Below are 27,146 nucleotides of genomic sequence, written 5' to 3'. Positions count from 1 at the left end.
CTGTTTCTGTAACGAGAGCTATGCAGCAATAACATTTTCTTAAGGTCTGTTCATGCTTAGGAAGCGTTGCTGTAAGGGCTTAATCTGTCCCTATTATATCGCCTATGCAGAGTTTGTGAAGTAGCTTCTGATGTTTCCTTGTGTCTGGTGTATGAAGTGCTTCTCTAAATGAATAGTGACTGCATTGAGTGCTGTGCAAACACGGAGAGGGAGGTGATGTAAGCACCCAAGAGCCAAACCAGAATTCCTCGTGTACCCAAGGCAGCCACTGACATCACTGGAAGCTTTGTTTGCAAAAATAATGCTGGATTGCACTGTATGCCCATGCTCTTTGCCAAACAATACACACGTTTCTCTTGGCATGAAATCATGTAATATATACACTGGCAGGGAAAAAATAATTCTTTGTTTGTGGATAAGCACAAGCTGAGTTATAAAAACACCACGTGCAACAGTGGAAGGTAAAGGCAATATAGCGAGCAGTGGGGAGAATGGAAAACATAATGCAGATTTCCTGTTTGTTCTGTTCCTTCTGGCACTCTTGTGAACCATGCTTGTGGCATTGCCCTTTCCAACTGCAAAAGCATGAATTAGCTATCAAGCAGTACTCCTTGAAAATTACCAAAATGACTTCCTTAAAAGGATCCAAATACCTGCTGGTTATGACCTGGGAAAGGACTGCGCATCTTAAGCCTGTTAGAAGTTTTGATGATGAAGCAGTTTCTATTCTGTTGGTCTTTCAGCTGTTGGTGATGAGTTAATCAGAAGTACCTGTCTTAATTGATTTCTTTTTTTCTTCCTTTTTTTAATGGCTGATGCCTGTTCGTGTTCCTGTTTTTTTCCATCTTTCTGGCAGCAGATGGAGCCAGAAGTTCAGCTTTACACTCAGAGCTTACTGCTTTTGGAGTTCCTGACTCCTGAGGGCTTGCTTTTGGTCTTTACCAATAGAAAAATGTGACCCAGGTTTGTCTGTCTCTGGGTGCTTTGTCAAAGCGTAGCTTATGCTGTGCACTCAGGGCCAGTCGTGGGTAAAGGGAACTGCCTCTATCTCTAGCATGATCAGTTCTTGGCAGTTCATAGCTGTCAGTGTTAGATTGATAGGGATGTAGGAACATCTGAGAAAGAGGATGAGGAAAAAAAGAGGCTTTCTTTGCCAAAGAACTGAAGTAAGACAAATCAGAAGGTGGGGGGTTGTGACAGAACTTGAAATATTCCTTTATGTTGGGAAATTGCCTTCTGTGGGCATCCCAGTGGTGCTTTGGTCCAGAGTGAGAGACGTGATAAGTTGGGGTTCCTGTGTCTGTGCAGCAAGAAGAGAGCTTTATGCATCTACTTTTCCCCTCAGGGCAACAGACAAGAAAAATGTGGTGCCAGCAATATCAATCAATCAGACAGATCTAGAGCTGAACCTCACCATACCACTGCATCGACCACTGCTTGGTTGGGGGCTCAGCATCTGCTCCTGAGGAATTGCTTTGTCTGTGAGGAGCTGGAGGGGGTTCTCTGGTCCCACTCAGACACACTGTAGTCAGAGAGCCCATGGGGTCCAGGCAGCCCTGCTTACAGCGCTGCTTTGTTTTTCTTTCACATGCGAGTTCAGATGCTTTTATTTTCGTATTTGGGGCAGTCTGCATTCATCCTGAAGCCTCGTGTGCTAACATGGCACAGATAAGAGGTGACCATAACGAATCCAACCCTGTTGTTTCCCTCCTCGGTGCTGTCTGTCTGTCTGCACGGGTTTGTTTGCAGAAATCTGAGCAGGGACTGTGCTGTCTGGAAAATCCCCGAGCTGTTATCGGCTCTAGTCCAAACAAATAAGAGTGGAAAGCAACTCCTACTCATTCCTGTATGAAATCCTATTAATTTTCCATGATTTAGGCTATGTATAAAGACCTGCAGGAGTATTGACCCTTTGCACGATGTGCAAACCAAACAAAGGCCTGGACCTTGGATGAACTCCCAGTCCTTCCCTGGGATCTGACACATGGAGACCTAATCCTCAATGTAATACGCTCATTCGGAATAGATGTGAAGTGAGAACAGGGAAAAGCTGTCTGCATTGCACAACTCCTCTGAAATAACAGAAGGAACAGCGTGTAAGGGCGTAATTCACACTGAGCACCTGACTGAGCTGCAGTTGGCTGTCCAATTCCCTAGCTTGTCCTGTAGTGGTGGGGCTGGGGGGTGAACCCCCCTGCTTCCCCTGCCTGGGGGAGACGAGCAATGGCTAAGACTGAAAATCTCCTTTCTTCTCAGCAGGTACTGTGGCTGCCCTGCTGTAGATGAGCACTGATGGAGCGTGGTTCAGCAGGAGAATCAAAACTCAAGTGGGCTGTTTGGGTAGGACTGGCAGTGACATAAGTTCTCTCTGGCACTGCTCAGTTGATGGTGGTACAGCCAAAGCCTTATCAACATGAGTTGTGGTAGTTGGCAATTAGGAAGGTGTTAAAGGAACTATTGGTTTCACTAAGAAGCAGTAGAAGTTTCCTCAACACTCAGGAAGAGAGACAAGGCACAGGAAGGCTTCCCTTCCTGTTGCTACTGAATGCTCCTTCTCTTGAATGGCTGTAACACCAATAGAATCCTCGCAGAGATCCGACTGCTCCATCATCATGGGTGAGTGCAGGAGAAACGCATTCCTATGAGTTTGCTGCATGGATCTCATTATAGAAGCTGTGTGAAGCCTTGTTGGAGGGGATGGGAGTGAGATGCATCCTTAATTTGAGCCCCAAGGAGATGATGTGAATGAGATGGGAACAGTGCTTTATTTTCAGTAGACAGCCACCCGATTCCAGTACCATTTTTCTCTTCAGGAACACCCTGAGAAGACTGAAATTTGGCTGCAACTCTCTTTGATGGTCAGCTCTTCTTAGGGCGCCCATAGCAATTAATGCTCATTAGCTGGTGAGCTCTAAGCCATCAATAAGTGCCTGACAGCCCTGTGTCTGGCCCCAGGATTGGGATTTCTCTGGCATCTAAGCATTGCACTGTTGAGTAATTGTTTTGTGGGTGGTGCTGATGGTAGAAAGCAGAATGTGATGAATTGAAAAGGACAAAGAAAACCAAGCAGTGGTACTGAGAGCAGTGCAGCAGGGTGGCTCCATCCCTGGGCTGGCTGTGTGCACATTCACCAGAGCTGTGTCATGGAGACAGTTTGTGTTGTCTAGACCGCAGTAAGTGCAAGACAGCTGAAGCATGAGCTGTGGCCTTGCTGATACTCGCCTCCCTGTCTTGCTCCTTCACAACAAGGTTAAGGACAGTGGGAGGAATGTGTGAGAAAGGGAGCGATGTCTGCATGCGGTGTGGGCTCTGAGCAAATGAGCTCCAGCTTTGGTTCCCAGCACTGAAGTTAACCTTTGAGAGCACAACAACGAAAACAAGATGTAAGCCATCTCGGGTAGGCATTCCTGGGCAGCTGCTGCCTTTGTGACCGATCATAGCAATGTCATTACAGGCATGAGGTGGGTGTGGAGTGCCCTCTCCAAGCAGAGCTGTTGACCTAATGCAAAACCCATCATTTTTCAGGGCCACGATGAGCAGGGATTTTCAGAGGTGAACTGGGCTCTGCAATGGGGCTTTCTCAGCTATAGGGTCCAGCTCTGATGCAGTTGTGAGCTGCAGGGATATCCAGCTTCTGGGAGAGCTTCATCCTGGGAAGAGACCTGGGTGTCTTTGTCCCAGTGGCTTTGTTGTTGTTGTTGTTGTTCAGAGGAACCCAGCCAGGCTTCTCCAGCATGTTCCTGCCCATCCTCAGCACATAGCTTGCTTGGATATCATGTGAGGAACTGGGGAGCATGGGATGCTCTGAGCTCCTGCAATGTCCCCACAGCTGCTCTGAGACAGACAGAAATGTTATTTTTCCATGCAGAAAATCACCAGTTTGCAATTCACGACAGGAATCAGAGCAGGAACATTTTGGTTTAATCTAGTCCTCTGCCCGCACTATTCTTCTGCAGGCTGGTGGGTGGTCACATGCTAAGCCAGTATCAAGTAAATTAAAACCAAAAAGAAGGGATGAGACCCACAGTGGTGTCTGGGACCTGCATCACCATGCTATGCAGCTTTCCTTTCCCGGTGAAGTCTGGGCCAAATATACCTACGTGGCTGTGCCAGAATTTCTCTGCAGGTCTCCTCTTAGCAAAGCTGAAATTGGGGAGCTTTGGAGAACGTGCTTTCAGAGCTGAAGAAAAACCTGGAAAATGATCAGTAGATACATAAAGGACACCAGCAAGAAAAAGCATGCAAAAATGTTAAATGTGTGCTTGCTGAGGTTGCCCAAGAACAGCAAATCCAGCCACGCATCCCAGCTGAGTGCTCTCCTCACATCATGGGAACTTCAAAACAAACTTTTCCTCCTCTATCTACCATCACGTCCTATCTCATCCCTTTACTACCTCTATTCCTTGCTTCTATCACCCAGGCCTTGGAGAACACCTTTTTTTCCTCTTAGCACTTTCCTCAGGGCACTTTAAGGCAAAGCTGTCCAGACGTTGAGTTGTTTCTACCAAAACCAGACAGGTGAGCACTTCTGGTACTTTCAGCAGTGCCTTTTCTCACTGTTCTGCACCCAGAACTAGTTGCAGCCTCCAGCCAAAGCTCTTCTAGACCTTGCATGGAGCAGCACACCTTCAAGAAAACTCTTCTTTAGACATCTAAACAAGATGTTTACTTTCTTATTTTTTCACAACAGCACGACTGACATCTCACTTGTAGGGACACATTACGTGTTCCCATCACTGGTTTGCCATCACGCGTTAGTGCAGTAGGTTACTCCTGCCCAAATGTCACACTTGGCATTTGTCCTCATGCTTTCCTCCATTTTCTCCAGATTTTGGTGAACATTTTCCCCAAGTCTCCCTGCCAGGAACAGCCTGGTGGAACCATGCAGGTCTGGACTCGGAGTGGTCCTGGTCCCCTGCTCTGTGCTGGTCCCACCTGCACTGATTTCATGCGGCCCTCAGCAGTTCAGTCCACCTTGTGGACGGGAATCCTGGAAACACAAAGGGAGATCAGGCACAGAGGAAGAATGAAGCCTATTAACAGATGATGAAGTCTTACCATGTGCTAATTACCGAACTCCAGGCAGACAATCAGCATTAAGAAGGCAGCACTCCACCACTGGCCCACAGCTTTGTACCCACCATCTGCATTCTGCATTACTGCTGCCAGGCAGTGATTCCCACAGCAGTTGGTGAAGGTATATCCCAGAACATGGGAGCATTTCTCTCTGTTACAAACCAGTGGAGGGGTTTGTGAGGGGGAAAGTCCTTCTGCATCGTAACTGTGGGCTAAATCTGCGTACACACTGCAGCTATTCCAAGCTGCACGGTCAGAGCCCAGCTCAGATTCTTCAGATGAAGAACACTGTGCAAACATACATTTCTTTGGTGTGATGTCCTAAAATGCATATTTGGGTAGTTGTATTTCTTGGACACTGCATCTTGCCTGGACCTAAGTGGGGTCCAAACTAAAACACCTTATGTCCTTATTGATTTATTGGATTCTCAAGCTGATGGGCCCTAATTCCTGCCAACTTTTGGAGCCTGCTCTTTGTGTCCAACCCCCTGAAATATGATTTGCTGCCTCTGCACCAGTTTCTCAGATTGATGTTCCTCAGTCACTCCTATACACTTTCACATATACACAGAGAGGAAACCCCAGCGGGAAGGTAATTGCTGAGGGAAGATAAGATTCACAGACAATTACCAAACCTGGCACAGAGAACACAGGTGTCTGCTGCTTGATGCAGCTTGTATCTTCCAGCAGAGCCCTTGCAGTGCTCTCAGTGTGAGCAGGATGTCAGTGTCCAAGCCTGGTGGCATCTGGGCTTCCCTGCCCTGGGCATGTGGAGTAGGCTGCAGGAGCCCTGCCAGGTCCCTGTTGCATCCCTTCAGGTACTGGACTTCTCGCATTTACACAGCTTTATTTAAGGTATGACAGTAAGGATTTTTTCTTTTTATTTCTGATGGAGCCATTCTGGCTGATTATCTGTATCAGCTGACAACTTTCTTAAGGTGGATTTGGCAATTTTTCAGATGAGGCCACCTCTGAAGTGCTGTGGGATAAGTTGATCTACGGGCAGCTTGCAACCAGGTCACTACAGCTGCAGCAGCACACGCTCAGATTTGGATGTGACCAGAATTTTCTGCCACAAACTGCATGAGTAAGTGTCTGACACAGCCTCGCTGCTGGACAAAACAAACACTGATGGTGAGCAAGCAGTGGGCAGGGATTGTTTTAAAGCTGCATTCCTCAGAGAGCCCAGTGTCAGCGCAGGAGGGCATGGTGAAATGGTTAGGTCACATGTGGAGGCAGTGAGAGCAGAGATTTGCCATGGTGTGTCTGATGTCATCCTTCCTCCCACTGAGATACAGGACAACCCCTGGTGCTGTTCTTTGGGAGGTACAGATCGCTAATGGCCGTGATGTCTGTTCTGCTGCATAGCATCACATCAGCAGCAAATTTGGTCAGGAGATTTGAGCAGCGGGAATGGAGCTCTGCTGCTTGGTTCTATCTGTACCCAGGACAGGAGGATGTGTTTTCCTGTGTCCTGGGTCTGTTTTCTTCCCGTGAGCCTCCCTGTGCCTCAGTGATGATTTTCTTTAATCCTCACTTCAATGAAAATTTCATTCACTGTAACCTCATCACCTTTAATTTCTGAAAGGTCTGTCTAATTACACCCATAAATACTTCAGCAGAAGAATTATAATCAAGCATCGTCCACTTAGCATCCAAATATCTTGAAAGTCACTCTGCAACAATGACTCATCTCATACCACATGCCAAAACCCATGCCTTGCATTTTTAATATCTGAGGTATTGATGTACTTAGAAAAGCTTGGCCACCACACTAAGAGGTGTCATCAGATAACACTGGTGTTTAAGGGCTGTGCTCAGGGCACACTCATCAGAACACACCAACTCATCCACCAGATCGGTGGCTTCCAGCTCCCTGTCTCCCTTTCATTCTCTGCTTCCATTTCTGCATCTGAATTAAGAATTGCTTTCTCTGCTGGCCCATTTCACCGCCCTTTTTTTTACTGATCTCATTTATTATTTCATATGCTGGGCACCCCAGACGTCCTTGGACGACATCTGGTTGTGGTGCCTGCCAAAGGCTGGCTGGCTGCCTGCCAGGGGATTGCTCTAAAGAGGACTTCAAAGGCAGTTCTGCGGGGGAAATCCCACAGTGCTGAGTTAACCTGCACACAGTATTACCTTCCCACCTTCGGGTCCAGCCTCACTGTCTTAGCAGGCAATGGGGACGTGTTTCTGTGTTTCTGTTCCAGCTGCACACTTTGTAGCCAAATCTGTGCAAGAAGTGGCTGAAGGAATATTCCAGGCTTGTTCATTAGCTTAGGAAGTTAATCTGTTTGATGCTGCCTGATGACATTTCATTAAGCATTCAATCCTGGGCCCGCTCTTGCCTAGGCAGAAAAAGGAAATAAGAAGCAGTGCATTAGGCTGAGTCTTATCCTACTGTCTGATGCTCTCCCTAACTCGAAGCTCTGCTCTTTTAAATCAAATTTATTTCAAATACGATTAAAATTATTGGTCTTACATAAAGCTCAACCCAGCACAAGGCTGAGGGCTTTGAAATGAAACCTTTCCTTTACTGTAGCTAAGACATGGCCTCCAATGCAGATGGATGGCTAAGAGCCTATGGCTGTTTTTTTCTGAACTGGGGGGGCTGGATGCCAAGGAGAGGTTGTGAGTTCTTGGGGCTGCACAGAAAGTTCTGTTTTTTTGCTCAGATTCAGCTGGCAAGCCCCAGCTGGCTTGCATCACCTCCAGTGGTTTACAAGGAGTGCTTAGTTCCACTATTTGTAAACCATCTTTATTTCCCAAGGAAATCCTCCTTCAACATGACCTTTCTCCATGTATATACAGATTACTCAGGCTCAGGATGAGCTACAACTCTGCACACTCTGTTAGGGTTTCCCCAGTCTCCCAAAAGTCCCATTGGTTTCCTTTGCTGGAAGAAGCTACCAATACAAATAGATCATTTTTGAGCACTGATTGAAAAGTCTATTAACAAATGAATTATGTCTATTAACAAATGAATTATGTCTATTAACAATGAATGCAATTCCTCCTGGTTGTCATGGCAAACTTTTCCTGTGTATTTCTTTTCCCCCAGTGCTTTGCAGTTTGTCATTCCCCACTGTGGGGACATGGGACCTGCTTTATGTGGTGCACTTAGCTGGATTATGTTGATGGGTGGACTTGGTGATCTTAAGGGTCTTTTCCAACCTAAATATCTCTGTGATTCCCGCCATTGCCTTGGCCAAAGTCTGGCTCCAGGCTCTTCCTTGGGCTGCCCTTCCCAGTCCTAGCTCACTACTCAATTAGCACACATAACTCAATGACTGGTACTCATGAATAACATTTCTGATGAATGCCTGGGCTTGCAGGGCTCAGCTCAGCTAACCTCACACAGCTGCTTTCTCACGAGGGGCAAAGGAGCAGATGCTATTACTTACAGGCAAATAAAAACAGCACAGTGTGGTCATGTCAACCCCTTCACAAAGGCAGGAAGCAAATTATAGCAACAGCGAAGAAATCTCAAGATAATATGACTAGCTACCAATTAATTGCAATTTCAAGTCAGTTGGCTTTCCTTTGCAAATGCCAAAGAAAGCAAGAGGTGCTCTGGAAAGCAAATGATACCTTGTCAGTTATGGAAGCAGAATGAGAAAAGCTTTCTGTGTGGAAGAATGGATGCTGAGGCAGCCATTACAAACTGGCCATCTTTTTAATGTTGGTTTTGCCTGTATCTTTGTCCTCAGGGTCCTGTGTTTTTCCAGAAGCCATGCAAACTGTTTTTTGGTGTTGGGCTAGAATTTTCTCATCCACTTTCAGTTAATAAATGAGTGCTTGTAATTTTATGCTCACTCTCTCAAGTATCATCCAGTTTGCATATTGCCTAAGAGCCCGGCTGTAGCTTTAGCATCTTAGAATCATTCTGTTGTTTCTTTTTCTTTTAAATAGGTCCTAAGTACCCAAGCACTGCATCTCACGTGTTGCTGCTTGTGTGCAGCGTACAAAACCTGCTCTCTGTGCTATTTCTCCTGGCTGAGGAAGAGGAGAGGCTTGTCCCAACAGATCCATCACCTGCTTCCTGAATTGCTCTGCAAGGAACTGGCTTTCCTTCCGAGCTCAAAGCAATGACTCACGGTCAGCACACGGCCCAGCAGCCGCTGGCATGCATGTAACTGAGGCTCTCTTACTATCAGGATGCACGTTCTCCCTCTTGTCTTAGGGAGACCTCAATTGAACTGACTCCTCACCCAAAGCTGCAGCAATGATGAGGCACACCCAGATGCTGCCCCCATTTCAAACAGCTGGCTTGCAGGGCACCTAAGAATTAGTTTTCATTTCGCATCAGGTGTCTTCAGCCTGTTGAAGCAGAACCTTAACTTACTGCATTCAATGGCTTTTGGATGATCCTCTTTTCTTTCTGCAGAAAATTAAAAAGAAGGACAAAGTTTTGTTTTAAGGTCCCTGATTTTGTTTTTCTGCCAAGCCAAATGAAGGATCTTTGTTAAAATTTGTTCTCAGCTGCTTTCAGAGAATACTCAAGCTATTCAGGAGGATTGTACAGCTGAAATTACCTGTGACTTTTAGGTTGTATATGGATATTTTGGCTTGGGAAAGTCCACTATGAAATAACAGTGTGCTTTGGTACGGTTATCATTTCTAGAGCTGCACTGCAGAGGTGCCCTGTTTCTGCTATGAAATGGTCAGGTGAATGAGAAGCAAACATCATAAAGCCATTTAAGGGTGAATCTCCAATGAATCTGAATCTCCCTGCTTAGCATTTTGGTTTGATGGTCACCCTCAGGCAGCTTTCCCATAGGCTGCCATGAGGTCTCCCCAGAACCTTCCCTCCTCCATGCAGAACACGCCCAGCTCCTTCAGCTTTTAGAGCATAGTTGCTCCAACTCTGCTCATCCCCACGGCTTCCTCTGGATCTGCACCCACAATCTGACAGGCTGTGATGGGGGAGCAAGGGGATGCTCTGCTCCTGGAATTGTTGGGTTGGCCATGGGGTGACCACCACACCTGCTATGGTGGGAAAGCTGCCCTGCTGCCATCCCTTCTGGGTGCCCCTGCCTTGGCAAAGCAGGCTCCAGGGGCTCCTGGGGACACCCACCAACAAATCCCAGGCTCTGTGGTGGCACCGTGAGCTGAGGGCTGATGATGTCATGGCCAATCTCACTTCCAGGGTTGGGTCCACACAGGACATGCTGCTCTGCTCCATTTCTGCTTTGGGGTCCCATAGCATCATCCCCACCATCCTGCAGGTGGGTAGCAGACCCTGCAGCAGGAAGGCAGGCCTCCAGGCTGCTCCTTAACAGAAGCAATCACATTTTCACTCTTGGATGACAGTGTTTCACCGTGCAGCTCCAGTGCTGTCATTGCATTTTGCTGAGTGCTCTCTTTATGCTGCTCTCCCGAGTTACTGCCCAAACAGCCCTCGGCCATATACATCATCTCCCCATGTTATTTCATGGTTATTATCTTGTTGGATATAAATATGCTATTCCAGAGCCTGCTATGTTTCCACCAGAAATGAATGCATTTTACAAAGTAAAATACTTTGCAGACTGGTATGGCTGGCAGTACTTTTCCACACTCCTATAATTAGATGGGTCCTAACCAAACTACGTGTAGGAGTCTGGCTAGGACTGCAAATAATAGAGTTAGTCTCTGGATACCCCTCTGCTAACTGGGCACGGAGTATTTTTGCTGCTTAGAGCGATTAGTGGTTCTTGGTGCATGCCCAGAGCTCTTCCAAGCCAGCCCACCTCCTGCTCAGTTTTTGCCCTCTGCTTTGCCTTTATTAATTGTCTGACCTCAGAGTAAGTTTCTGGAGAAACAGTGGAAGTCTGAGTATAATCAGCCTGAAGCTGCCTAGCGGGGCATCTCACTGCTAATATTTGACTGTCTAGGCAATAATGTGCTCTGAATCTCTCAGCAGAAGGATGCTGCTGCTCCTTTGTTTCTACTGCCTTTGTGGCTGATGGAAACATCCAAATCCAAGGCTGAAAAGCATCTTTCATAGTCCTGACTCAGGTAACTGCAGTGAAACTCTGTCCCACAAAGCAGCCTGGTCAAAGGCTTTCCAGAAGACTGCAAACATTCTGATTTTCCTGGAGAATTGGGGCCAACTCGTGCAGTCGTTCCATGGGATATGCCCAGCAGACCAACACCACTCTGGCAGCTCTCCCCAGCTCTTATTTGCCATGTTGAAGATTCTTTGAAATGCCACTTGTGTCCTGGACACCGTAACTACTCTTGCCTTTAATGCATTTCTCTTGGATGCGTGGCCTTGGGCCAGCAGACTGTACTGCAGGGAAGAGGAGGCTATAGGTGGCATCAGTGCTATGAGTGCTTGATCCTGAGGGGCTGATGGCTCATAGTGCTGGATTGGTGATATAGCTGATAAAAAGCCCCATCTGCTCCATTTTTATTACTGGCCACAAGAAGCTGTTGGATTATTGCACATTACAGCCTTCCAGGAGCTGGACGTTTTACAGCCTGCATTTTACTCTTGGTAGTTCAGCTTATGATGGAGAACTGCATGTGAGCAGCCCTGGTTTTATGGTAGAAGGCAGTGAAGTCACACTGAGCACCTGACAGCAGGGCAGGAGACTGCAGTTACAGACAGTGGTGTTATCAGGGGTAGCAAAGTTGGCCAACTCAACGGACAAACATATTTGCCCTTCAAAATGCTGAGTGTTAATACAAGAAACCAAAATCTTTACTGCTTTGATTTGGAAATGATTGCACTGAATATCCAGTTCACCCGGTCCTGGGGGCTTGTGTTTCATAGCATGCTGGTGATAAAAGACTGCCAGTGTTATTCTGCTAAATGCTTATAGGAATTTCTTACTGCAGTGCCTTGCAGTTCTCTCTTCTAAACCCTGTCCTGAAAAGGAGGGATATTTGCCATCTCACAAATAGGTAATGAGGGAAGGGAGATGCTGAGTTGCCTAACGTAAGACATGAAGTCTCCTCTGCAGTGAGAAGCCTTGGCTTTGGTTTCTAGCCCTGGGCCTCTGCATAGTGTTTCCTTGTTCTCCTGGTGCCTGAAAGAGGCTGTATGTCTCAGTGCATGGAAAAAAAAGAAAGAAGGAACACTTTGGCCTGTCAAGTGCTATTTGCTATGGCCCAGCACTGGGCTGTGAATCTCCTTGTTCATAGGCTGTCCGTGCTGCGTGTCTGTCTGCTGTCCAACACAGTGGGTAATTAGACACAGTCAGGATATTTTGGATGTGAAAATTATGCAAATATCTTTGCTGCTACTTCTAATCAAAACGGTTTAAAAAATAGGCAAAGACCTCCTGCTGTCTGAAGAAGCTGAGGATTTTCAGGAAAAAGTCCAAAAATTCAATCAATACAGCAGCCTTTGCTTTTAGGCTCCTTAACCATCTCCTCTGGGAAAGCAATAAAAACATTTTGCAATCATTTTCATTTTAGTTTTTCTAGATAAAAGAGGGCTTATTCCCAATCAAGATCTGCCGGTTGTTCTTGATCTCTGCAAAACCCACTTTTGCTGCTCGGGGTTGGAGTGCAATTGGGCTGGGAGCAGAGCGATGCTGGTGGATCATGGGGCAGCTTGGGGTGAACAGTGGGACCCTATGGGTGATGGGAACAGTTGCTGACCAGTGACACAACTGCTTTTGAAATCCAGACAAAAATAGCTATGAAAATAGTTGGATTGGAAAAATGTTGACCATTTAGAGATTGGAAGATGAAAGATTGAGGTTCACAGTGCAGAATGTATAATGGGATTCACCACAGATATGCTGGCCCAGCAGCTCAGTGTCATGTAGCTTCTTTTTTTAATATATATTTTTTGGCTCCAAACTAGTGGCAACATCAACTTATGCTTGCATGTCCCCTACAATCTCTTAAGTTCTTGAAGAATAAATCAACGACTACTTAATTCCTGGAGATTTGTTCCTGTCAGAAGTAGAGTTTCACCATGGTGTAACCTGCATTCCAGAGGAAAACAGAACTGTGATTTGCAGATAGCTGTTAACATAACTCTGCCCAAGTATTCCTGCTTTGCAGGGAGTCACATACAGATGAGACCTCTTAACCCACAGGAGCTGAAGAGATGAGCAAATCCAGCCAGTTCCCAGACATCCAACGTGGCATGTCCCACACTGAACCCTTCTCATAATTTTATTTATAATTTCCCATCAGTGTTTTCTCCAGGGCCTTGTATTTTCCCTTTTTGTCAGGATAGATAATGATTGCAGTCACTTCCAGACTTTTAGCATCAAGATGACATAGATGTAAATAAGGCTCATAAATCTCATGACCCTTCATCTCCAAGGGCAAAAGTACTGTAGAGCTGTTCTTTAAAAACAGGATGGATACGACTGATCTGCATGATACTTGGAGTCCCTTGTGTCACTCACTCACTGTGGGATGTGTCTGTACTACGTGATGAGAGAGACAGTGCACGTGCATGGAACTGTAGAATCATCTAGATGGAAAGGACCTTCAAGATTACCAATCCAACCATCAACCCGACCTTCCAAGTCCCATCAATAAACCATAACCTTTTGTGCCACGTCCACTCATCAGTCAAACACCCCCAGGGATGGGGACTCCACCGCTCCCCAGGGCAGCCTGTTGCATTGCTTGAACTACCTCCAGTGATGCAGAAACCAAGGTTTGGTTTCTCTGCCAAGCTCAGCACGTGGGTTTTGTTCTTTAGTGGGTATACCCCCATGGCAGGGGGCTGGAACTGGTTAGACTTTGAGATCCCTTCCAACCCAATCTGTGATTAAGTTCTATGTTTCTCTGACAACTTCTGTGGAAGCAAATGCAAATCACAGACATGGCAGTGAGGGAGGGATGCCTCCAAGTCTGCAGAACACGACATACCAAAGCCCAGACCTGGTCGTTTCACCATGTCACAAATCTCCCTCTGTATAACTACCAGCAGGAGCCATAAGTATCCCGCTGCCATGTGTTATTTGTTAGCAACATCTACTAAATTGCAGAATAATTAAAGGATACGTTACATGATATTTGTGCCCAGACACTCAATAAAATCACTTTCACAGCTGTTTTTACATGACGCTCACTTTATTTACAAAGAAACTGAAACAGCTGTGAAACTGTTTTTCATGTTGTCTGGCTTCACCTTTATTCATAAGTAGGACACTGATAAAAATCCATTTTCCTGCATTTTCCCTTGTGTTGAGTTAGTTATGGAAGGTGACACGTTAGCAGCGTGCTCACAGGGCTCTGTGCAGGAGAAGCACTTGCTGCCCGAACTTCTGCAGCTCTCTCCTTCATACTTTTGTACAGGAAAATGACCAGTTTGTAAAGTTTGCGTGGTGGTTTACTGGTTGGCAGGAATCCGTCCGCAAGTTTCTGCTGGATGCCTCTTGCTAACATTTTTTCTACTGGAACTTTTCAGTTTTTTTTCCGAGAGCTGCTAGATGTTCCAGTACATTTAGAACACAAATGGTTTTCCTGGTAGCTGCCTGAACCCGCTGCTCACACCTCCACACCTCGGTAGGGTGGGTTGCTTTCTCCACTGGGGTTCTTAATGCCCACTTCACTTTCCCAATGGTTCCCCATCGTGTTGCTGGGGTCTGGACATGGAACCTTTGTAAACGTGAGCTGGTGGAGATGTTTTGGAGGCTGCTGTGGTTCCAGGAGAGCACAGGCTAAAGCACAGCAGGGACACAGATGGGCTCTGGGCAGCCTGAGTTTGTGGGCAGCACCCAGCCCACATCAGGGGGTGAGACTGGATGACCTTTAAGATCCCTTCTAACCTAAGCCATTCTATGATTCCATGATTCTATGACTTGATAGGTCATTTTGCTCGTTGGATCTGGTGACCTTGAAGATCTTTTTCAAACCTAGATGATTCTATGATTTCATTGAGTAGCTTTAATTCATATTTGATATGTAATGCAGACTATCATCAGTACTGCACAAGCAGCTGTGTGAAGGAGTGGTGCCAGCACTCTTTGTTACCAGCCAGTGCTGGTCTGAAGCAATCACACAAGGGCAGAGAAAATCCCAGGGAATGCATTGAAACAAATGTACTGAAAAGATCATTTCATTTGGTTAGTTTATTGGGAAGTCCTTAGCTTAGTCTCCCTTTAAGGGATGGCCAACCTCCAGAAATAGGCATGACTTTTTTGCATCTGTACATAACACTTGTACAGATTTATGCAACAGTGCTCAGCAGGTGGAATCAATAATAACAATATCAATAAAACAATGAGCCCTTGCTGAGGATACGTCAGACTTCCAGTCTGACTGGCTGTAAGAAGCAGTCGGGCAGATCATTAATTGCTCCTGCTCACCGTAATGCTGAGGGGATGTGGGGATGTATCCCAGCTGAGATTCACTGAGCATCACAGCCACATCCAGCCCTTCTCACTGACACACGGGGATGAATTTTAAAGTGCTGTATGCACAGATTACAGTGACCCCGAGGGATAAATTGCAGGGTGGAGGAATGCAGTGTTTAGGGAGCAGTGCTTCTCTACAAGTAGATCCAATGTATTTGCCTTCTTTTGTGCTGTCCAATTTGTGTTTTCCAGACTCGGCCATAGTTTAGAACTTAGAAAATAATCTACATGTAGTGGAGAGAATCAAAGTTTCTTTTTCATCTCATTGTCTCCCTTGCTGTCAAAATCTTATTTTATGCCTTCCTCTTGCAATCCATCTTAATAGCCACTGTGGCACAGGTAATATATCTCTGTGCCTGAAGATCTGAGGGGCACTTTGATGCTCACATCTATGTCTTTGTGAGGAATCTAAGAGCAGAACAGGGAAATACTGTCCCCAAGCAGTATCTCACTTATTGCCACACATGGAAGCTAACTCTAAACGCCAAAGCCAATGTTCACTGTTAACATCAGACAAACAAATGCCCCCAACACACTGGCCAACCCAATTTGCCTCATCTGGGTTTATCATCCCTTCAGGTGAGTTTGTGCAAGATTTTCTTTATTCCAGTTAGGAAAGAGGAAAAATGAGTATTTGCTTGTGTGAGATTTCGTCTGGCAGCCCCTGGCTGTGATTCCTCCTGAGCTGTCATGGCACACGCTCACATCTGTGCTGCAAGCAATGGGTCTAGCTAATAAAATACAATTCGAACTTGTATCTGAAAATCACCAAACTGAGCAACAGAAATAGCACGTCCTAAATACATTTTCCATTATTTCATACACAATGATGTTTAGTATCAGAAATTGAGTTTTTGCTATCGTTATAATCTTGCCTACCAATTCTCTGACTTCAGACACTTCAGCTCACAAGGGCCAACAAAAATTCCAGCACTGAAACAAGCCACCATTCTGAGGAAGCTGAAGAGAAAGGATATGCACAAGCAACCTGATTTTGTCACAGTTCACTGCACTTTGGTGAGAGCATGAGAAGGGAGAGAGATGTCTGAAATGCTCTTGTGCACTGAAATTACAGGCTGCTCCTTGTTAAGTTAGGTGGCCTGGCTGTGGTGAACGAGCACTGATTGTTGTTCCTCCTAACCATTATATTTTAGAAGACAGATATTGCAGATGAATAATGTATAAGCTTGAAAACACTTCTCAAGGTGCTTGAAGCTCTCAGCTGAGATGCAAAGCGCAGCACAGCACATTGCTTAGAATGCCTTCAAAGTGCTTTGCTTTATTGTTCTGAAACTCTGCATAACCATTTCCCTTCCAACATCACTTTGTTTAGATCACACCTTCCAAAAGCAACAGTGATTTGTATGAATGAAACTGCTGCAGAGCCTCTGCCTTACCACCACCTTGAGCCCAAAAGACTCCCAGGAATTTTCTTAGACTGAAGTCATGTCAGCACGTTACCACAAAGGCTGACACCTCCCTCTGCTTACTACTGAAAGGTAATGACTTATCGACCCCCCACAAACTGATCAGACAAATGTGCTTTGTGACAAATACAGAGACATATAAGCCTGAGTGCCCTGGGCACCACAGAGCTTGCTATCCGAATGGATTTTTCACCCATGTTTTCTTTAAATGGCTCCAAGAAAATATTCCAGGGGAATATTGATGGAATTCTCAAGCTCAACTGCCAACACCACCAAACATCAAAGTTTGATGTCTTGGGCCGACATGGTAACATAGGAGGCATTACTTTCGGAGCAGCCCTCATGCATTTTTGGTACCCTTTGCTGACCATCTCAAGGCCTTTGAGGCAGACATGCGCATATTATGAGAGCTGTAGAGAGCAGACAGCAGCTCTGGGCATGCAGTGCCAGACTTCCAAGCCCAATCTCATATAAGTCTGTGCCAATTTTTGAGTTTCTCGCTCAGGTTTTTACATGGGTTAATGTGGTACAGGGTAGATATGATCAGGTGCATTCCTGACCTTAACAAAATCAATGATCACATACCCACCTACTTAAATGAGCTCAGTCCATGCAGGACCTTTTTTTTCTGTCTTTAGAATGATAATAAAATATGGTAGCTTGGCAAAGTGGAAATGCTGTCACAGCCTGAAGCAGTGATGGAGCACCTGGTGGAAGGCAGGGCCAACCCAGGGCAGCTCAGGTGCATGCAATGCAGCTGAGTGATCAGAAGGGCTGGAGCCAGGATCCACCCCTTCCCAGACCTCATTTAAGGTTGAGAGTGGAGGTGTGAGTATTTTGCTGGAGATCCCTGCGTACTTGAGGCATTCTGAAGGTAGGCGGTTTCTTTCCTTTGTTTCTGTGCCCATGGTTGTTGCATTTGAGCAAGTCTTGTTGCAGCCTAGGGCTTTGCTGCTATGCTGTCATTGCTTTCCATCATGTTATACAGCTTTAACAAAGTCTCTTGATGAAAGTACTACCAGGGAAAAGCAAGTCACGGACTGCTATGTGCTGGTGGAAAGCTTGTTTTCTACGTTTCCAAGGGATGTATTTCTTGTGCTACACTGTTGGACTTGGCTCTGGAGCATTTTAGGGTGCTGGCTGATCAGAGATACGTTCAGCTCCTTTCCTACATCTTCCCAGAAAAAAAAAAGCCCAAGAAAATGGGATTTAGTAGGTCAAGGAAAGATTAATGTAGTAGTAAATAGGCAGGGGCAGAGGAATGCTTAGAGCTGCTGTTCTCTGATCTTGACTCTCTCATCAATACTTTTCAATCTACAGTGTTGGGGGGGGAATATCACTGCTAATGCCCTGAGGTGGCTGAAACCACACATCAAATCTGTAATCCCTGAGCTGGCAGCTCGTCAAATGATTTCTCTATTGGTCTTTATAACTGTAATTGTCACAGAGCAGAATCTTTATCTATTTCTCACTCTAAATTACGTGACTGATGATGGGGCTGGTCTCTGCACGAAGATGAAGCTGATGGCTTTGCTGGTGTAAGGATGATGAATAGTGCTATCTGTTGGCTTTTATGTGTTTTAAAAACAATTCTTTCTCTAGATGATCTTTTGAGACTGTATAATCTCCTCCTGTATACTTGAAGTAACATTGACATTGTAACACAAAGCTTAATTTCCAAGGTGTGGTAATTCCTAGCTGTATAGTATGAAGAAAAAATATTTGGTTTCTGTCTCGCTGTAGACTGAGAATGAAAAAAAGATTGCAGTGTGGAACAGTTGGGTGGGTTTGTAAAACTGTGCTGCTTTGCAGAACATAGATGACTTAGAGCTCTAGCAACAAATACAGAGGTTTTTAAGTAACTCAGGCCCTCCATTCACACGTGCTCCGGATTATGGCCAAAACTGTGCTTGTGCAGCCTTAGAGTGGAGAAGTAGGCACAGCTCATCCACAATCTGCTGAACATTGGCCTCAACCCTCACCCCTACACCAATGAAAGCATTTGCACTTCTGGATGATGTGATCTAGGGGAAACACCACCACAGCCTGCACCCTGCATGCTCTGTAGCTAATCTGATCTTCTTAGCCTGGCTTCGGGTGCTTTATTCAGTGTATTCTGCATGAGTTCTGTGTGAATCAGTGTTTTTGTTGCCATCAGTAGAAATACCAATTATACAGATGTCAGGCTTTAAGCTGGAGGTGGGAGCTGAGTGTTTAGCAACACAACCTGTTGTTTGCACAACACAAGGCTGGAGAAGATGCTTTGAATCTCCTTCCCCTCTGAGGCTGTCTGGACACTGTGTGCCCTCAGCATTCCTTTTCTCCCAGGGAAGACTGGGTTTTGTGCTCTCCTCCTCAGAGGGTTTGGGCCAAATTTGAGAATAATTGGGCATTTCTCTTTCCCTCTGACCTCATACCTTCCAAGTATCAGAGTTCCTTGGGTGCTTCGTAGCTCTGCACCTTGCAGCAGGGATGGTGAGAATAGCCTGAGTTGAAAAGGACCACAATGACCATCTAGTTTCAACCCCCTGCTATGTGCAGGGTCACCAACTACCAGAGCAGGCTGCCCAGAGCCATCAGTGCATCAACTGCAGAACACCACATCTGTTGGTGCCCATAGAAGCACTCAGCTGGGGATATTTTTCCTTACCGACTGCAGATTTTGTCTTGGCAGTGCTGTGTCGGACTCCCATGTTGCTGGTGTCACAAATCCAGCTACTTTCTGGCTGCTGGTGCCCATTCCAATCAGGATTGAGGGGGAATTGGCTTTCCCTGGTGGCCTCTGCAGTGCTCAGCAGCAGGACAGCTTTCCTTCAGTGCCAGCCCTTGAACTGTGGGGCAGGTAGCAGGGCTTCAATGTGATTGAAGCACTTTTCTTCCTTTTCTCTCTTTCCAGCATTGTCTACAACAATTTCTCAAATGGACATAAGGGCTATTCTCATCTGTCAGAGCTGACTCTGTAACCATATGTTGATTTATAGCCGCCTGGAGTCTGGTTTTACACTAAATTTATTAAAAACACTTAAAAAATCACTGTGTCTGATCCTACTAGTCCTTAATTATTTCAATGAACTATTGTAGGGATTTTTGCAAGTAGTTTTATTGTCTGCCCTGTCTGAGACGTGTTGCACAGGGTTGTGAGCGAGTTTGCATTTAAGTAATCTTTCAGTGCAGACCAGGCTATTTCAACACTGGATAATTAGAGCCAACCAAATTAATGCATATCCTCTGATACCTCACTCTAATTTTTTTATTTTTTATTTTTTTACAGCAAAAGTGCTTTAGGGTGGAAGGCACAGGCTTTATCCAAAGAAGAACAGTATGGAACAGTACCAAAGCAACCAAACCAGTTGCTCTTAGAGCAAACGCCATTCATCAGGGAGATACATGGTGTGCATATGGGGAAGCACTCAGCTGTGTCCTAGGCATGCCACTGGATGAACTGGCAGCTTTAATCCAGAACCTTCCTCACATAAGAGGAGACAATTATGCAAGTAAGTATTCTTGGGAATAAGTATTCCCAAGGACAATGGGAAAAATTCACATGTGGGAAGTAGCACTGCAGAAAGCAATTGCACATGTTGATCTTCTGGTTAAAGAAACTCCTTCTGCTTGTTTTTGGAGTGCACCGAAGCAGAGAGGTGAAGAAGCTGTGATGGGGGAGGTCAAGTTGAAGAGCAGAAAAGGGTTCTGCACCAGAGGGTGATGGGCATGGAATAGCTTCCCAAGGCAGGGGCACAGCCCAGGCTGCTAGAGCTCAGGAACTGTTGAGGCACCATTCCCACACATAAGGTTTGGGTAGCCCTGTGTGGAGCTGGGAATCGGATTTGATGGTCCTCATGGCACCCTGCCAAATTGGGATATTCTGTGGTTTTGTGTAGGGGGGGAAATTGCATTCAAGTGTTTGCTCCTGTTTGTTCCTGTCCAGGGTGATGTGCTGAGTGTCCGTGTGACATCCTGAGAGAGGCATCACCAGAGCTGGGGGCATCGGGCAGGAAGTGTCTGTCATTGAGGGCTCAGCAGAGTTTGAGCATCAGGTTGGGCTGCACCTGTTCAAATGAACTTGGAGTGATCTGCAGAGATTTACTTGTGTACCTTTGCTGCCCAGAGAAGGTCAGGCACAAATCCCTTGTTTTTTCAGATAAGACTATAATTAGCTTGGGTGTTGGTGATCACAATGGAAGCGAGGTGGTGTTCAGGGCTCCAATCAGAGGATGGAGGAAGGGAAGACAGGGACCTGGCTTGGTCCTTGCAGCTCTGCGGCCTTTGCTGCAGACCCAGGACTGCGAAGGCACCAGTAAGAAAAAAAGGAGAGACACAGGTCCATTATCAGTGCTTTTCCACTTGCTTGATTTATGTCCATAGAAATGGTCGGAAACCAGCTGGGGATGTAAATTGGAGATGTTTGGCCTCTGTTTGTGCTGGATATTTCCTGTCTTTTGCTGTGTTTTCCTACTGTGAAAGATTGCTTTTGGCAGAGGCAAGCAACAACATGTACTGAAGCATTAACATTAGGTACACTGCCTGCTGCTGGCCTCCCTCTTCCTTTTTTCCCCCTTTGGGGATCCATAGACCTGCATTTAGCAAAATAACATCCCTCATCTATTCTATAATGTTTGTACCTGGCTTAACAGTGTTGTTGGCACTATTCAAACATGCTTCTCTGTGGGCCCTGATGTCAGCTCACCCGTCCTGAGATCCAAAGCACTGTTTGATGATTTTCCTCAAAAATTCCTTATTTTCTCCCCTAAGAATAACACAACGTTCTGTAAATTGCCACAGGGGACTTCTGTGACCACTTCAAAGCACTTCAGCCAACACAACATGACACAGTCACTTAGGTACCCTCCTTGTGGATAAGCTACTGCCAAGACAACCTGGCAGACTTATCCAGTGCAATTAAAACTCAACGTTTGCTGTGACAGACCTATTAAAAATTTGGTTTGCTCCTCACCCACTTGAAAGCAGCAGCCACTTGACGTGTATGCAGGCTGCTTTTGGATTCTGTTGCTAGAGGAGGCTCTGATGACCTCTACAAACATCAGTGCAAATCAGACCTGTGTCCTCCTGCCCACCCACCCACCTGCAGCAAAATGCCCGGTGTGAATGATGTGGGCACAGAGGGGGAAGTAGGATGGGCATAGATCTGAAAATAAGGGGTGGAGAGTGTGTGATGGGATGCATCCCAATGTGGAGTCACAGCCAGGCTGTTGCAAAGTCTTCAGAAGTGTGAGAGAGAAGGTGGTTGTGTCCTCAGAGTTACAAATGGATTGGCTGAGATGGAGGATGGGAAAACCAACCTGTGCCCCTACAAGGAAGAGTCTAAAGGACAAACACCTGGAGCTGCAGTGATAAGGCTGTGTGCATGAAGGCAAGCACTCAAGCACTGTGATGAGTGCCACTGCTGGCTTCATCTGCTATGTGCACAGGTGGGCACAGGGCAGCACAGGAGTTGTGAAGGGCTTCATGGGGTACATCAAGGGAGAAAAACAGCATCTGTGGTCCCTCAGGACCAGAAAGCGATGGTTTAAGTCACTTTGCTTCTTTTTTCCCCTTACATCAGTGATAATATGTAGTGTTTGGAAGTGTTAAACTCTGCTGTGAATTGGTCGGCCTCTGGAGGTGTGCACTACAGGACTTGTCTTAGCAATTCAAGGTTATGCCAGAAGGATGGATATAAGCTCATTTCAAGTAGTGTGATGTGCTGCTGGGGAGGAAAACATGGAAGGAGAAATGAATAAGAAGAGGTTTATTAGCTCTGCCTGTTTCTCACACAAGAAAAAAACCTTTAATTTCATCCCTATGAGGCTCTGGTAACAATAGATGCATGCAATATATAATCAGTTAATGCTTTTAGGAATACTTTTAAGATTTATGGGGTGTACCAAAGTCATCAGTACTGAGATTACGTTGCTGTGCAACGTAACCTCTGCATTTAGCTCAGAGGTTGGGAGCGTTTGAGTGTGCAGCCTGTTAAGCAGAATAGATGTTGTAGGAAAAAACAGACATGCAGAGTAAGCCTGGCAATAAAAGGGGCAGAGCACTTCTTCAGGCACCAGAGGAATATGGATTTAACAGAAATACGACTCCACTTTGAGAGGCATTTGGAATCATTCACAAAAATGAAAGAGTGGAGAAGAAGAGGAAATAAAATAAGGAGAAACTATTTCCCCTGGCTCAGCAGCGTGTGCTACAGTGCTGTGCAGGAAGCCCATCTTTGGAGCTTGCAGACATCTGCAGATAAATCACCTGTGTTTCCTGCCCAGGTTCTGGCCAGCTGTGCAGGGACGTAAATAAGTTGCTTTCCACCAGCATCCTTTGGAACAAATTAGTCATTTCCACTTGAAAGGACATGAACAAAATGGAAAAACAAATGAGAACAAGGTTGTGGAGCAGAGATGGTGGCCTGCTGGACTGTGAGATGTCTTCTGAGCTATGGAGGGGGCTCTCCCATGTATCTATTTGCTAAAGTGAATGCAGCATAAGTTTTGTTCTTGGGATGGTGCTCCTACCCCAATGCTTGGCTGCTGTAAACAGCATTTGGCATTTATGGGAAAAGGCAAACAGCCTCATAGTCACATGGGTCACTGACTGACATAGGAAGGGCAGATTGAGGTTGGATGTCAGGGGAAGTTCTTTACTGTGAGAGTGGTGAGGTGCTGGAACAGGTGCCCAGAGAGGCTGTGATGCCCCGTCCATCCCTGGAGGTGTTCAAGGCCAGGTTGGATGGGGCCCTGGGCAGCCTGGGCTGGTGTTAAATGTGGAGGTTGGTGGCCCTGCATGAGGCAGGGGGGTTGGAGGTTTCATGATCTTTGATGTTCCTTCCAACCCTGGCCATTCTGTGACTGCAGTGGGAACTTGTGATGGTGAACTTCAGGTGTGAGATGTAGGTCAGACTAGTGTTTAATGGGTAGAAACACGTCCTCAGATACTGAATTTGCAGCTGCAGCCAGAGTAAAAATATACAACCATTTATCAAGCTCCAGGTGTTCCAAGGATGGCTTTAAAAATTGAGCAGAATTTTCATTTTTCTGGATCAGCCATGAAGACTTTCCCTGTTGGAAGAGAAGACTAGGAGAAATTTGCAAGAGATTTTACCATCTGACTTACAGGTAAGAAGCCTGAGCTCAAAAGAACCAGAGAAAGCTATTAAAAGAAAGATAGCACATTCAGGAACTTCCATTGGGGTGATGGTGATAGAGACTATCATGACCATCTGCAAGGACACACTTAAATAAGACTTAGTGCAACAGGTGGCAAAGCAGGGCTAATGAGAAGCAAAGGCATTGCATATTTTGGATGTATGTTTGCACAGATGATACTGACTGGTTTGTTTTTGTTTGTTTGTTTTTTTTGAGGGAGATTTCACATTGAGTTGGACAAAATCATGAACTATAACCAAATCTAAGCCATAAAACATAACCAAAGCACTGTCTTGCCTGTGCCTTTGTCAGATTATTTCCTCTTTATGAGATTTCTTCAAAAGCAAGGTAGAGCCTTAGTTCAAGCAGAGCCTTAGTTCAAGCTACTTGTGGAGGAGGGACTTGTTGAGCAAACCCAAGAATCTATGATGATGGCAAACATGGTAACCAGGCTAAACACTAATGTCAGTGAAAGTAATGCACCTTATTAAATGCATATGGGGAACACTGAGGGCCCAGTGGCTCTATGCAGATACACTGGAGTTGAAACTATTGCAAAAGGGCAGTAGTAATTTTGGACTCAGGAAGCAAATAACACTGCAATTAGAGAATCTAATTAGTGAGCATCTTTACATAATTAAATTATTGTAGTCATTCCCGTAAAATGTCACGTTAACATTTCATTGACATTCATATTTACTAATAAAACAATGAGGTTAAGCAGCAATGCCTTATGTTTTCAGGATACGACACTGTACAGGAATTCTCTTTTTGGTCATCATTGCTCTCCACAGGTAGGGCACAGTGTTTCACATCTGAATTCCCTCATTATCATCCTTCTGAGAGAAATTTTGACTAGATTTTTGACAGGGAATGAGGCCCTAAGCATTCTGGGTATAGTTGAGTGTCTCAAGTGCATTGCAATGCCCAGCTCGCATATTTTCATATATTCATGAAGGTTGGAGAAGACCTCTAAGATCTTCAAGTCCAACCACCAACCAAGCCCCACCGTGCCCACTAAACCTTAGAATGATTTGTGGTTTCCCGTGCACTTATTTCAACATTTGAATGAGTAATGGGAGTACTTGGAGGCTTCTCTTTTTGCCTATCTTCTTTTCTTTCTGGGACAGAAAACCACCCTCCATCTCATCTAATCCTGCACTGTATGACAGATAATTGGGATCCAGCTGCAATGCCAGAGGTTAAAGGTGCAGTTGCATCTCTCTAAGTTGCCTCTCAGCAACTGGAAGAAAGGCAGGAGGTTATGCAGCATCCCAGTGAGTCAAAGTCTGATTTCATCTCAAAGGCTGGATGTGGCTCTGGGCAGCCTGGTCTGGTAGTTGGCAACCCTGCCTGTGTCAGAGGGGTTGAAACTGGATGATCCTCGTGGTCCTTTTCAACTCAGGCCATTCTGTGATTCTATGAAAAAAAAAAAGTTCTAATTCATCAACCTTTTAATAATAGGCATATAACTTAGCCTGTGCACAGAAGAGGGTTGGAACCAGGTATCTTTAAGTTCACTTCCAAAACCAAAACCATTCTACCTCATCAACCTGAATCTAGATTTAATATAGGACTTGTTTTATGCTGAATCTTACATATTATCAATTTCACTGATTTTATTTGTTTTCTTAAAATCAATGTTCTGAAATGTGATTAAGAATAGTAAAAATCTCTCAGCTGGGTAAAAGCACTGCTTTCTGCTTTCAGTGCCTAAATATTGCTTGAAAAAACATTATGCAAACTGTGACTTTATTGCTGGGCCTAAGCAAAAGAGATGGCTTCTATGTAAAATGGAAATTGCTAACTAGAGGCTGAAAATGCTGATATGAATGAAATCTGCAAGGAAGTAATCCTGCAGTCTAGTTCAGGAACTTCTGGTGAACTGAATTTAGCAAAAGCCCTGATGTCTGCATGCACTCCCAGCACTTACTTTGTCCCATGCGAGATGGCATTTCTGTAATGGCACGTAGTCTGGTTTGCTTCTTACAGATGGACCTTCCAAGGCTCATTTGGGAGGATCTCATGGCAAAGGGAAGGCTTCAGCCAAATGGCAGCTGGCTTTGGTGGCTGAATAAAGAAGTCAGCCAGATTTTTATTGTTTGAGTGTCCTTTTCTGGGTTGGACTTGATGATCCCTGGAGGGCCATTCTAACCCATATGATTCTGTGATTCTCTTTTAGAAGTGACTTCTTGATTGCTCTCAAAGGACCTGGATACCACAAAGGCATCCAAGTGCCTGGTTGCCACCAACTCCAAAGGGATCTGCCCTAAATGTCCACTGGAGGACCTATGCCAAAACCAGACACATTTAGAAGGGGATTACTCTCTATGTGAGCTGATAATCTCTGTGGCGTTCGAGCAGAAAATCAAAGTCTTCCATTTTCTGCTGCTTGAGCAGCTGAGGCACAGGGAGGAGGAGGACTGCAAGCTGCCAAAAGGTGGCTGCAGTGATTTCTGAATCCTGGAAAGGACAGGGCCTATGCAAGGGGCAGTTATGTCAGCCTCCAGTTTAGAAAGGCCCTGCACTTCTAACACATTCTCAGCCTGCTCAGCTTCCTCGGAAAGAATTTGCTCTTGGCCCTCGCTTTCAGCCTACATTGTCTCAGAGTTCACAGAACAATGACTGGATCATCAAAGTGTCCTTAATTAGCCTCTCCTGTCACAGTGGTATGAAAACAGCAGTGAACTGAAGTGATCTCCTTGCAGCTTTTAGCAAGCTGTGTCACTATGGCTCATGTCTTGAATTTCCCACACCAGATGCCAGGTTTTTTTTTTGAGCCTATATGTTATGACTGCAACATAGGAGCTCATGACCTAGAGTAGTTCTCTTCCAGGTAGAGTGAAAACAGCACATGAGAGAGAATATCAGGATAAATTTAGGGTGGGTTGCCAGATGCACACGAGTAGGACATGGCAATATCATCCAAGCTGCTCTGATGGCACCACTGATCCCTCAGGATGCACAGGGAGTTGTTGATGTCCCTGCTTATTGCAGTTGGATCAGATGACCTTTAGTGGTCCCTTCCAATGAGTCTGTGTTTGCGTGACCACTCCTTTCCACATTGCAAATAGAGATGTTGCTCCAAGCAGCAAGTTATTGAACAAAACCCTCCAATATGGACCAGTTATGGCAAGTACTGGTGCTCAGGGCATATATCTGGTACTACAGAGCAGTGG

At 45.5% G+C, this 27,146-nt stretch overlaps 1 long non-coding RNA gene across 2 annotated transcripts; it reads left to right on the top strand.

Moving 5' to 3' along the window:
- Positions 1-17,671: 17,671 nt before the first annotated feature.
- On the top strand, positions 17,672-26,629 carry LOC122175882. Of its 2 annotated transcripts, XR_006177544.1 has the most exons (5): positions 17,672-17,699; positions 20,097-20,319; positions 23,866-23,937; positions 24,711-24,761; positions 26,150-26,629. It is a non-coding gene; the product is annotated as an uncharacterized LOC122175882 (long non-coding RNA). The 2 variants fall into 2 exon arrangements; XR_006177543.1 differs by lacking the exon at positions 24,711-24,761.
- The last annotated feature ends 517 nt before the right edge of the window (positions 26,630-27,146 follow it).

The sequence above is a fragment of the Lagopus leucura genome, unplaced genomic scaffold (genome assembly GCF_019238085.1).
Source record: "Lagopus leucura isolate 7727_CA_CO unplaced genomic scaffold, USGS_WTPT01 Super-Scaffold_741, whole genome shotgun sequence".
Lineage (NCBI taxonomy): Eukaryota > Metazoa > Chordata > Aves > Galliformes > Phasianidae > Lagopus > Lagopus leucura.
Note: the sequence above shows the minus strand (reverse complement) of the source record. Positions and strands in the feature narration are given on the sequence as shown.